Source organism: Triturus cristatus, chromosome 4_2, assembly GCF_964204655.1.
Source record: "Triturus cristatus chromosome 4_2, aTriCri1.1, whole genome shotgun sequence".
Classification (NCBI taxonomy): Eukaryota; Metazoa; Chordata; class Amphibia; order Caudata; family Salamandridae; genus Triturus; species Triturus cristatus.
Genome location: NC_140586.1, coordinates 790,120,977 through 790,133,368, shown reverse-complemented (window position 1 = coordinate 790,133,368; position 12,392 = coordinate 790,120,977). Strand labels below are relative to the sequence as shown.

Here is a 12,392-nt window from a genome sequence, read left to right as displayed (position 1 = left end):
TGTTCTCTCTGCAAATTTGAGGCAAGTTTCCCTCATTGGAACTGCTGGGACCGAATCCCTGTGCACCACGTTGACTTGTTGACTCTGCAATCCAGAAATCTTAGGGCTACCTGAAGCTCCAACCTCCAGCATATCTTCCTGCTAAGTACAGCATCCCCACCACATCCTTTGCACTGTGGGACATCCTTCTTGGTAAGCTGCTCGAGGTCCTCTTGCGACTCTTCCTTCAGCCTGAGGGTCCTCCTGAGGGTCTTCTACAGCTTCAATGGGCTACCTTGCTTGCTCGGGCCTGTTCTGACTCTCCAGCTTGTGGTGAGTCCCTAGGACCTTGCTGGTCCCAATGTTGCTCCTTCTTCGTTCTCCACTCCAGTTGCCCCTACCAGGTGTGTTGGTGCTCCTGCTAGACACAGACACCCTGGCCACCGACATACCCCATGGGTCAGCTCATGCACAGCTCCCGGTCTTCCTCAGCATCGCTGAGTCCTCACAGCTGTAGCAACAAGGTCACCGTCAACTGATCTGAACCATCCGACATTGGTTGGCAGTGCTCCTCCATGCTTCCTGCTCACTCCTGAGTGGCATAGACTCTGTCCCCTCTTCTTGCAGGTTCTTCACTTCCAGAATATACCCTTGGATTCCACTGGCCTTCTTCACCTTCTTCTCCAGAGGCACTTTCTCCAAGTCTTTCACTGTCATCTACAGAGGTTTCCAACGTCTCTTTCCCTATGCACCTGGCTTCCCTGGTGTAGGTAACCTGATCTCTGAGTATACAGATGGTTTAATATGTCAAGGTGACAAGGACTATAGTGACACAGAGTTATAATTTCCACGTCGTATATCATATATTTGCATAACATTTTTTAAACTGGTATGTATAGTTTATAGTTACATACAGTTGCTCTTGTATACTCACCTAAGCATGTCATGCCGCTATGTATTACAGGTTAATGACTCCTTAATGGACATTCTATTGCCAATAAGTGTAGTAGGAACCATCTGTGTGTCATCTTCCTCCTATTGCCAGAGGCTGCATCCAATACAGAAGCCAGTGTGTTACTTGCGAGATGATTACTTTGGGACATTAGCCCCAACTGTTTATTGAGTAGCAGTTGTGTAATTCCTTTTATGACGAAGTGGATGGATGCGGGCAATCTAAGCACTTGAGGATGCATTCCATACTTGGGTCACTTCTCCTGAGAATGCTATCTTTAAAGTATTGTGTTTCTTGAAATATTGGAATTGTGAGCGTGTGGCTTTCCTTACTTTTGGAGTCAATCTGCCCTTTCAGAAACATGAGCTTTTGTGTTTTGACTATTCAGGGGTGTTGTTACTCACTGGTGTACACATATAGCAGGCTATTCTCAGAATGCAGCAGTTTTTAATAGGAAGACAGCTTGGAGATGTAAGATTTTGGGAGACGAGGTTCCTTGGAATTAGAAATTAGTTAGCAAAATTCAGGACTTCATTCAAGGGAGCTAGTCTGTCTTTGGAAAGTGCAGTGAGGAGGGTGATTCCATAGAAAACTCTTGCAAGAGTGCTGGACTGGACCAGTGTCAGTAATTCATGATCTGGTAACATATATTTCTGAGGGTGCGCATTTGCATTCGGGCCATTTTGGGGGCACAGCTTTGGAGGTCAAGGATGCTGTGAAGGACAAAAACGAGATTTGGACCCTCATTTACTGAACTTTTGTGCGGTTCTTTGCATGACACAAAACACAGCATCAACTTACTAACCATTTTAAAGGCCCTCTGGTGCAGGTCAATACAGGCCTTGGTATCACCTTCTAATCTGCGGGACACCCTGAGTAGTTTGATACTGGACTGGCGAGATAGTCTTTTGCCTGTGTTTTGTGAGATTTGGGTGAGACTCAGTTTTAGAGGGGTTGAGGCGGTAGTTGAACAGTGGTTTGTGTGTTCTAGTCCTTTCTTTGGGATATGGGCATCCAGTCCCAATGGCATTTTGATGCGGAACTGAGTTTCATCTGCATATTGATGCAAATGTAGGTCTTCATTTAAGGGTTCAACGAAGAGATGGAACAGGTTTTTGGCAAGAATAGATCCTGTAGTAATCCACGAGGAGAGAGGGTGAGTTAGTGGTAATCCTCTCAACAAGGATGTGTTACTGTGTGAGTTCCTGACTCCCCCTTTTGTTGTCCACCTGCTGCCCCCCTTTATTACCCCATTCTGTGACAATTAGGGGTAGGTACTAAGTGATGAACCTCTCTCACCTCCCTGACAGACGTTTGCAGGCTGGCCACTGCCCTTTGTGCTTCCATAAAAGTATTTCCCACACAATGCACAGTGACAGAGCTAATTACTGTCACTGGATGAAAGGGAGTCGGGGTAAATGCCATTTCAATACTTAACATGTCTCACCTATTACACCTTGCACCAAGACCTACTCGATCTAAGTATGTATTTAGGGATGATTTACTTATGTAAGAGGTAGGCTTCTCCACATGTCAAATATAATTTCACTTTACGCGTCTTCTGCAGTTTTAGCTGCATGATTAATTCTTGCAAAGATGGTTCTGAAGCAATATCTTTTAAAGCTACACCTGGAGGTGGTGTAAGATCACCCTGCAGCTCACATCGGACATGTGACTTCCATGCCACTACTGCACTTTGTGAACCATATTACATTAGCCTTCTGCTAATTGGAGTCAACCATTTATTACTACGGTTAGGGACCAGAGCATATGCACAAGGGGCTATTTAGCAGTCTGGAAGTGACCATAGTCAAAAAGGCCAATACATTCATGCCCAATATTGAAACTAATTGTGGTGACCATACAAAATGGCAAATTTTCCTAAAAGAAGCAACTTCTGCATCTTTTGGTTTTCCAATGTTTTCTTTTCATTTTTCTGCATTTCTTGGTTTTTAAACTGTTGTTTTTGTAGGTGGTGCATAGACACCAGGAGATGGTAATCTTGCATGTAAAGCGTGGAGGGATGTTTACATTTTCTTGATGAATGCAATACAGCAGCATTTGAAAATGATGTGTACATAGTGGGAGTGGGGTGTTCTGAATGTGGGGAATATTTTTCCAAACTTCTATATTCCTTTAATAAGAAAGACCACACCATGAAAGATGCTCCTCCAGAGAGTCACCTGGGACATCTGGAAACCGTTGCTCTTCAGTTTTGATGTTTAAATCGTGAAGGAAGAAAGGTTTGAAGTATAGTCTAAGTAAGTCTGGGGCCTCAATAATAGCTAGTGTCATTACTGAAGAACTGTGTGTGTCCCAAAACTTCCTTCGACTTCTGGTCTGAGAGCTAACAGATCAATGCCAGTAGCAGAGAACAGAGAAAAGGAGGAAAGGGTTGAAGAGGGAGGAAAAAGAAAGACAGGCAGACAGAAAGAGGAAGAAAAAGAGAAGGAGGCCAAGAGAACCTGTCTATCACTTCATACTGGACTTAAAACACATGTTCTATATCTAGACTCCTCTGTGTCTATATATGCCATGTGGGGTTTCACACATACTTTGTTGACTAATTTTTTTTGGTTTCTTTTGAGGTCCTTTGACCTAAAACCTCTACTCGATTATACATTAAGATAGCGTAACCCCTTTTCTAATTATATTTTCTCTCCTGAATGAAACCCTCGACTAAATCTATATGTAGATGGACATAAAATAAGTTAGCCGTTGGGGCAGGATCCAGTCCTGATGGATGCCTCAACAAATATTGGCCTTATTAACGGCAGAAACATGTCTGTTTTATCACTAGGGGTCTGCATTAAATAAGACACTTGATTGCCACGTTTTCACTGATGTGAATGGGAAGCACCAATAAAATATCATAATCACATATGTAACCCTTGCAAAGAGCTTCAGGTGGAGCACACTGTATGCACCCTATGGGTCTGCAGTGATGAGGGGCCTGATCCAGAGTTCCTGGCGCTAGCTGCGGTCACGCAGGTGACGCGTGTAGCGGGTGCGCCCCTGGTGCGCCGAAGGCATGGCAAAGACAAGTCCGTCTGCGCCCATCCACGACCCGACCGCGGCCAGCGCCAGGAACCCCGGATCTACAACCCCCCACCACTACAACTCCACCTCCCTCCTCGCACTCAACCCCGTAAGAAACAACAACTGCCAGAGAGCGACACCGAACACCACCCACGGCCAGTTCTCCTGCCGACACTGCAGACAATCCTTCACCATCAACAGCCTCCCCACAACCACCAAACCCACGCCGGACGCCCGCACCACCGAAGCCCTGACGTGCATCCTCCTCAACGTGCGCTTCCTACACTGACACGCCATGGAGATCTGGAACCTGCTCAACACCCTCTCGCAAGACGTCACCTTCTTCATGGAAACATGGACCAATGCCACCTCCTCACCCGACATCGCCACCGCCATCCCCGAAGGATACAAGATCCAAAGAAATGACCTTCCCCACCGCCCAGGAGGGGGACTCTCCATCGCACACAGGAGCTCCCTCCGACTCTCCACCTCCAGCACGAGCAACCCCCTCTCCAACACAGAGCAAGTCCACTTCCAGATCTGGACCAGCCCCGGAACCACACTGCTTGGGACCCTCGTCTACAGACCCCCCGGGCCTCGCGCCTCTTCCATCACCACCATTGCTGACCTTTTTGCACCCCCCGCCATTGCCTCCACGGACAACATTCTCACCTGAACTTCCACCTCAACAACCGCAGCTACCTCGACTCGACCACCCTCCACCATCCTCCTTGGCAACCTCAGACTGAAGCAGCTCGTCACCACCCCCACCCTCGACCTCATCTTCTCAGGAGGGACAAACAGACACTTCAGCCACACCATAGAGCCCCTCTGGACAAACCCCCACTGCGTGCACTTCACCTGGACACCACCACCACAGCCAAACCGGCCTTGCGCCCGCCACAAAGAAACTGGAGTAAGATCACAGAGGAACTCCTCAACACCACCCTTCTCCACGACCCCCCCTCTGCCTCGACTGATGCCAACTCCGCAGCCAAAGAACTTCCCCACTAGATCGCCAGCAGCGCAAACAAGCTCGCACCCCTCAGCCACCCCCTCAAAGAAAACCCCCTGAAGGCCGCCTGGTTCACCACCGACCTCCAAGAAGCCAGGCGCTCCTGCAGACACCTCAAGAAACTTTAGAGGAACAGGAAAACCACTGAAGACCAAAACACCTACAGGAACGCCATGACTGAATACCACAAGTGCATAAGAGCCACCAAGCGGACCTTTAACAAGAAGAAAATCCACACCAATGCCAGCAACGCAAAAGAACTCTTCAACGTCATTCAGCAGTTCACCAAACCCCCTAGTGAAGCCACAGATGTCACACCATCCCAGGACCTCTGCAACAAGCTCAGCTCCTACTTCTACCTAAAAATCAAGGCCCTCTACGACACCTTCAGCGAACACTCCAGACACCAACCCCCTCTCCACCACCAACAACCCGCCCACTAGAGAGATTGCCTAATAATAATAGGAATATTAATGAGAGCACATCTTTGACGTATTGGATTCCTATGTGGCAATTTTTGAGATACATTTGTTGCTATTTTAACGGAACATTGAAATGTATGGATGTTAAGGTGTATACATCCAGTACGTTAGGCTACTACTTCTGACGGTAAATTAATAGGCCACGGCGTGCCTTATGTTCGTCGTAGAGAACCAGTACAGTCAGGGTTGTGTTACTACTAATTTGATTGTGAATAATTGAGCCTCAAGATATTACTCTTTGCTAAGGGTGATCAGTCACTAGATGTTGTTCTGTCCATCCCATAGATGGTGTGATTTATCACATGATGTATTGACTTTGAACTTCGTATTTATGAACTACGTGTCCCGGAATATTATCAACAACCTTATTCATCCTACATTTTGTGGTGGGTTGTTATTTTTTTACCTTACGTGTTGTATATTTTAGCCGTATAATGCATGTTCAGTGTTCTCTACCATTGCCTTGCTCACACTAATTCTTTTTAGTGATTGAAACTGTGTAGTTTTAGTGGTGCATATATCTATTTTAATATATGTTTCTTATCTTCTGCTTCACTTCAACACTCATAATAGATCTTGGGAAGTTTGGTCTCTTTTTGCACATTTGTTTCAGATTATCACCAATGTGGGTGAGCACTTAGTTGTGATTATTATATATTGATTTTTCATATCGTTTTTTAAATTTTGTATTAGAGGTGGATGTATTTAGTTTTGTATTTATTCTTCCAGCCTTGAAAAAGTCTTTGTAAGACGAAACACGTGTCGGCTGGTCCGTGTATTGGAACTTGCAATCCTGCTTTAACAAATAAAGATGACAAGCAATTAATATTCAAGGGGTTTTGGATTTGTTATCAGACAACACAACCAATCAATGGAACTGATCCCATCATCTCTGTTGCTGACAAGCATATGTGACTTGAATAGAGCTGACAATCTATATTAGTGGGGTATTTAACCCGTATACTGTGTGCGAGTGCCATTTAAGTCTTCTAGCTTGTAATAACCAGCCCACTATCACCACCTGGAAACCTGCTACCACTGAAGACACCACCATAACCATGAAGAACACCCACTCAGGAGCCCCCACGGACCACTGCCTGCCGCACATCTACCACAGAGCCGCCGCCGCCATAGCAACCGAACTAGGCTAGACCATCAACGCCTTCTTCGAAGCCGGCATCTTCCCCGACAAATGGAAGTGTGAAGAAGACAAGCCCCTCCTCAAGAAACCCTCGGCCGACCCAACGGACCTGAAAAACTACCGGACCATCCCTCTCCTTCCCTTCGCAGCCAAAGTCACCAAGAGATTCGTCAACACCCAGCTCACCACATTCATCGAAGAGAGCGCCATCCTCGACCCCTCCCAGTCTAGATTTCACAGTAACCACAGCACCAAGACCGCCCTCTCGCCGCCGCCGATGACATTCGCATGCTACTCGATCAGGGCCACACTGTGGCCCTCATCCTACTAGACCTCTCTGCAGCCTTCGACACCGTCTCACACCTCACTCTCGCAGCCAGACTCCATGACGCCGGTATACGAGGAACTGCCCTTGACTGGATCCGCTCCTTTCTCTCCGGCAGAACACAAAGGATCATACTCCCACCCTTCCTCTCCGAACCAACAGAGATCAACTGTGGGGTACCCCAAGGATCCTTGCTCAGCCCCACGCTCTTCAATATCTACATGGCCCCCCTCTCTGCCATCGTCAGACAGCATGGGCTCAGCATAGTATCCTACGCCGATGACACCCAGCTCATCCTCTCCCTCACGAAGAATCCCGAAGACACCAGACTCTGCTTCCAGGAAGGAATGAAGGAAATCGCAGCCTGGATGAACAACAGCTGCCTGAAGTTTGACTCGGAGAAGACACAGGTCCTCGGACCCTCCTCCACCACCTGGGACAACACCTGGTGGCCTTCCGCCCTCAGAAACCCACCCACTCCATCAGACCTTTTTAGGGAAACCCTCCAACCAGCATTCCTCTAGAAAACATCCAGAATTTGGATGGCTTTAAATTACCTCTAATGTGAACAAGGCACTTATTTTAGCTTTATGTATTTAGGTAGGTCACACCATGATTTTCTGAAATGTGTTCCTCTCACTTGCCTAGTTTGCATGCATAAATACTGATTGTTTTCAGCTTGCCATAGAAGTGATGTGGCTTCAAAATACAGACCTTTTCTGTGTCATACACTACATTCCATCGGTTAAGCAACAGTCACTGTCAACTTCCCTTCAAACTCCAGTTCTCTGCTGCATTTCTCATAGAAGAAAACTGTCCCTTCTGGGATGTATTCATCACGAGCATCCAGGAATACAACTGAGCCTAACACAACCATGACTAAAACAATCTCACAGGTGAAAAAGTGAGGATTATTTTTTTGAAGGAGGAACGAATGATGGAAAGCACAAACCTGCTTACGGGCATGAATAAATGAGGCTGGCTCCCACAGTGTTCTGAAGCATCATATCATTCCAGGCAATGAGACACTGAAGTTTTACAGACATAGACTGCAGTCACGGATGGATTTTACCACGAGTTCAAGAGAGCTATAGATGAATGTACGAGGCACCAGCGAAGGTTGGGAGATGTGGACTATGAGATGAATTTTGGTTGAATTTCAGGACATATTAGCACCAGGCCCATTCATCTCATCAATTTGAAAGACTCACATTTGAGGCATGAATGTTAGGTGTTACCTAAGTAATGAGAGGAAGTTTGAAGATAACAAAATGATGTTGATAAAGTCAGAAAAGAGACCCAGCTGATGTCTATGATTACAATCCATTTAAATTCAGTGTTGACCTGGTATAAGTTGTTGGATCTGGCCCTTTTTGCAGGGTGTCCACAGGATTTTTGCCTTCTGTTATTGATCCAGTTTTTGTTCACATTAGGACTCTGTGCACTTTAACATTGCTAATCAGTGCTAAAGTGCTTGTGCTCTCTCCTTCAAACATGGTAAAATTGGCTTACACTTAATTGGCACATTTAATTTACTTGTAAGACCCTCATAAATAGTACTTCAAGGGCCTGTAAACTAAATGCTACTAGTAGGCCTGCAGCACTCATTTTGCCACCCACTAAAGTGTTTTGAAATGCTGTTTCGACCTAGCAAAATAAACCTTCCTTTTTAATACCTATAAGTCACCCCTAAGGTCGGCCCTAAAGTCTCATAGGGCTAGGTGCATTACATTTAAAAATAAGTGCACATATCCTACAGTTTTACATGTTGTGGCAGTGAGAAACTCCATAAGCGATTTTTAACTGTTGTAAGGCCTAGCTCACCCAGTGACTAACACTGGGTTACCTTATTGCTAGTGAGAACTTTGGATTAGAAGCAAGTAGACATTTAGGGCCTCTTGTAGGTAGCTAAATACCGGTCGGTAATGGCCGAAATTCGGTAAATATCCTGTTACCGACCGGTATTTAGCTATTTGAGATGTAGGAGGCATAATTTCAGGATTCGGTAAATTACTGAATCGGTAAAATACCGATTCGGTAAATACCGAATCCTGAAATCATATGTAGAGAGCACTCTAAAGAGTGAAAATTAGTATTAAGAATTCGTTATTTACCACCAAATACAGGTTGGTGATAAATAATGAATACCTTGCAAAAAGTAATATTTTGCAGATTTAAGAGTGCCATGTGGCAGACATACATGCCCTTAGCGCATGTATGTGCGCCACAATTGCACACATGCAAGATTCAGGGGTGCAACAGGGTGTCAATGTGACACCCTGCCACCCATGAATATGCTCCCCCAATTACCGAATCGGTATTTACTGATTCGGTAATGGTGAATGGCTTCCCATTGATTCCTATGGGCCTCCAGGCCCATAGGAATCAATGGGAAGGTATGCCTCATTACCGAATCGGTAAATACCGATTCATAATTACCGAATTTTTCCGATTCGGTAAAATTTACCGAATTATTACCTACATCACATTTACCGATTCATAAATACAGAATCGGTAAAATTCGGTATTTATGAATCGGTAAATGTGAAGCTACCTACATATGGCCCATAGTGTTTACTCTCAAACGAATTGCAATTTGAAACCCTCGTTAATGGTGAAGTTGGATGTAATTCTGAAAATATAAAGTTGCCATTTTCTTTTCCTAACCGTTTGTGCCTTCTGCCAGTTTTTTGGGTTACATGACTGTGAATAACTCTGCTGTTGGGGGTTTGTGTGTTTCTTCCAGACAGTAACACAATAAGGACTAGTTGTAGGCAGGTTCAACCATCTTGCCTTGATGGCTGGAGACGGAGTTGTGCCTGGCCCAGTACACTTTAAAGGGCTTGCCTCCAGGACACACAAAAGAACTTCACATTAGTCTTTTGTCACCCAGACTTCTTGGAGCATTGACAAAAGAATATGACTGCCCTGCTGCTCCCAGAGGACTGCTCCTATTGCTTAAGGACTGGCAAGCTCTCTTTCATGGAATACAGGACCTGCTTCCTTCATTCCAGGCTAACCTGAGTGACTCCAAGGTTCAGCTGGCTGATTCCTGTCTGATCTACAGGGACACAACAAGCTCCAGAGGTCTACCTACAACTGCCCACCTGACCTGCTGCACTGGACCTTCCTGGACCTGCAACTAGACCTGCCTGAGCCTTTCTGGCCTCTGCTGTAGAGAGTTCCTGATCCCCAAGAGGTACCTTTCCAACTTCTGGACCCTTGGCTGGCATCAGTAGAGCTCCTCCTCTGAAGAAATGTGAAATCCTGAAGTGTTTGGCTTCTTGGACTCCAAATTGGCCCATTCGCACCGAGACTCTTCTACCCACAATGACTGCCAACGTGAAGCTCAAGTGAACCTGACTCTTTGCACTACAGTGACTGCCAGTGACAATCAGCAATGCAGAGTATAAACGTCACACTACAGCAATGACTGCCCGCAGTGACTGCAAACGCAAACTCCAGCAACGACCGTCTGCGACACATCACCCAATCGGGTGTTCATGCTAGGTGCTTAATGTCTATTTCGCCAGGCTTGCTCTTTGCGCTACGACCGATTTTCCTCTTCACATCCTCCTTAACCGTGAATGTAAATCTTCATGCCAGACTTTGAGTAGGTAACATTTTCAGCAGGACTAACCTGTTCCCTGTATTTGACTCACACTCGATCTAGGTCGACCTTTACTTGTGACGTTCCCCCAGTCTAGCACGACAAGATGATCAGGAGTGATTTAGATTGAGATTTAATAATATACTCTTAAATAGACATAAAAAACCATTGTAGTAAAATAATAAAAGAGAAAGAAAAACAGCGCAAGCAAAAGTTAAAAGACTGAAATAAAACAAATATTTACGGAAAATGGCCGATTTAAAGTTGCTTTGTTTCATATGATTATGGTGTACATGATTTTCAGTATTTCTTTCACGGATGATAGAGAGTGACGCTTTGTGCTTTTAGGCTCTATATCTACTTATAAATTTCGAAATTGCATATCTCCGGTTCTACTGATTGGAGTTTTGTCATTCTGGTATTATTTTATTTCTTACAATTTACTCTATTTTTCTAAATTGGATTGGGATTGTGGTTGTTGTCTGAGCAGGGCTTCCACAGACCTCAGTCCTTCAGCCAATAACACGATTTACTAGTAAGTGTATCACTGTAGATTGGTGAACCATTAAATGGGGACACAACAGGCCTTTTACTAGAGGTAACAAGACACAAGTGAGCTCTAATGGCCTTACCTAATTGTGAAACACAAATGTGCAATGGAAACTAGCCTAGAAACTATAGAGGGAGTTTTTATGTCCAAATCTGCACTGGAATCCACTGATACTAATAATGTTGGTGTTCAGTCAAAGGACCTCATATATTGCTTGATAGTTTGACTTAGTTTCTTAGTCTGGCTATCACATTGAGGAAGGTAGCTTGTGGAAAATCAGGTAATTCCAGAATGTAACCTTAAATTGTTTCATAACATGTGATTATGATTTTGACTATTCATGTAGTCATATCAGTTCTTTCAAAAACACTGTGGATAACTCGGAGTCTGATGGAAGGTTTATAAAAGGGATAAAGTGTGCCAATTTGGTATCTGCTTCCAGTGCCACCAGAGTCATGTGTTTTTTTAGAAAGTATGGGCCCCATCAATAGTTTGGCAGGGAGGGTACTCTGTTGCAATGGGCAGGGGGATGAGGTCCATAGATATGGAAGACTAGGGTTGTGTGGGAGGAAAATAAAAGTTGTGAATGTTCCATGGTCTAACGCGTGCCAACGTACTAAGCATAAAACACTATTTCTTAAATGCAGCCATAAAGGGTTTTAATATTACAATTAGTAATCTTCTTTTCCTAGGGTGTCCTGATGTGTGTCTGGATGTTGTGCCTCGGTTTCAGGATGCTTTATATAGCAACCCTGCAGGAAGGGCAGGGTGGATAGTTCAATTGATACACAGACCTCTCTGTCTCTCTCTGTAAACAGGCAAGGTGTGGCTTATTGGCTCATTCAACGGGATTATCACCAAGTTGGAGAGGATCAGACAGCTCATAGTAACAAGAGTCTTAAATGCTAATGCCTCAGAAAAATAGCATTATTCATGTAAAAAAAAAAAACTTTAGCAATGAGATCATGTAATAGCAGTGTAGCTCAGAGTGCACTTTGGCACCAAGGAAACAAGATCAGTCGTAGCTTTCTCAGACCTAGCCACAAATATAATCAAAATGTTGAAAATTACAAACTTTTATCCCAAAATTCTATCAGTTTTTCAAAGTACACACATTTCCCTCTAAAATACAAGCTTTCATTTTGAAAAAATAAACTTAAGCTCCCAAACAAAATAATATTATTTTTAAGAAAGCAAACCACAGGGTATGTCCTCAAATACCACCTTTTCATTTTTGTAAACATGTTTGGGTACTATATTGATCAGGAGCTTACCAGCACTACTGCCACACATGGGCAT

At 44.6% G+C, this 12,392-nt stretch overlaps 1 protein-coding gene across 1 annotated transcript in view; it reads right to left on the bottom strand.

The window, feature by feature from the left end:
• LOC146835053 (vitamin D3 hydroxylase-associated protein-like) overlaps positions 1–12,392 on the bottom strand; it is a 411,367-nt gene that overhangs the window by 209,840 nt on the left and 189,135 nt on the right. The window lies entirely within an intron of this gene.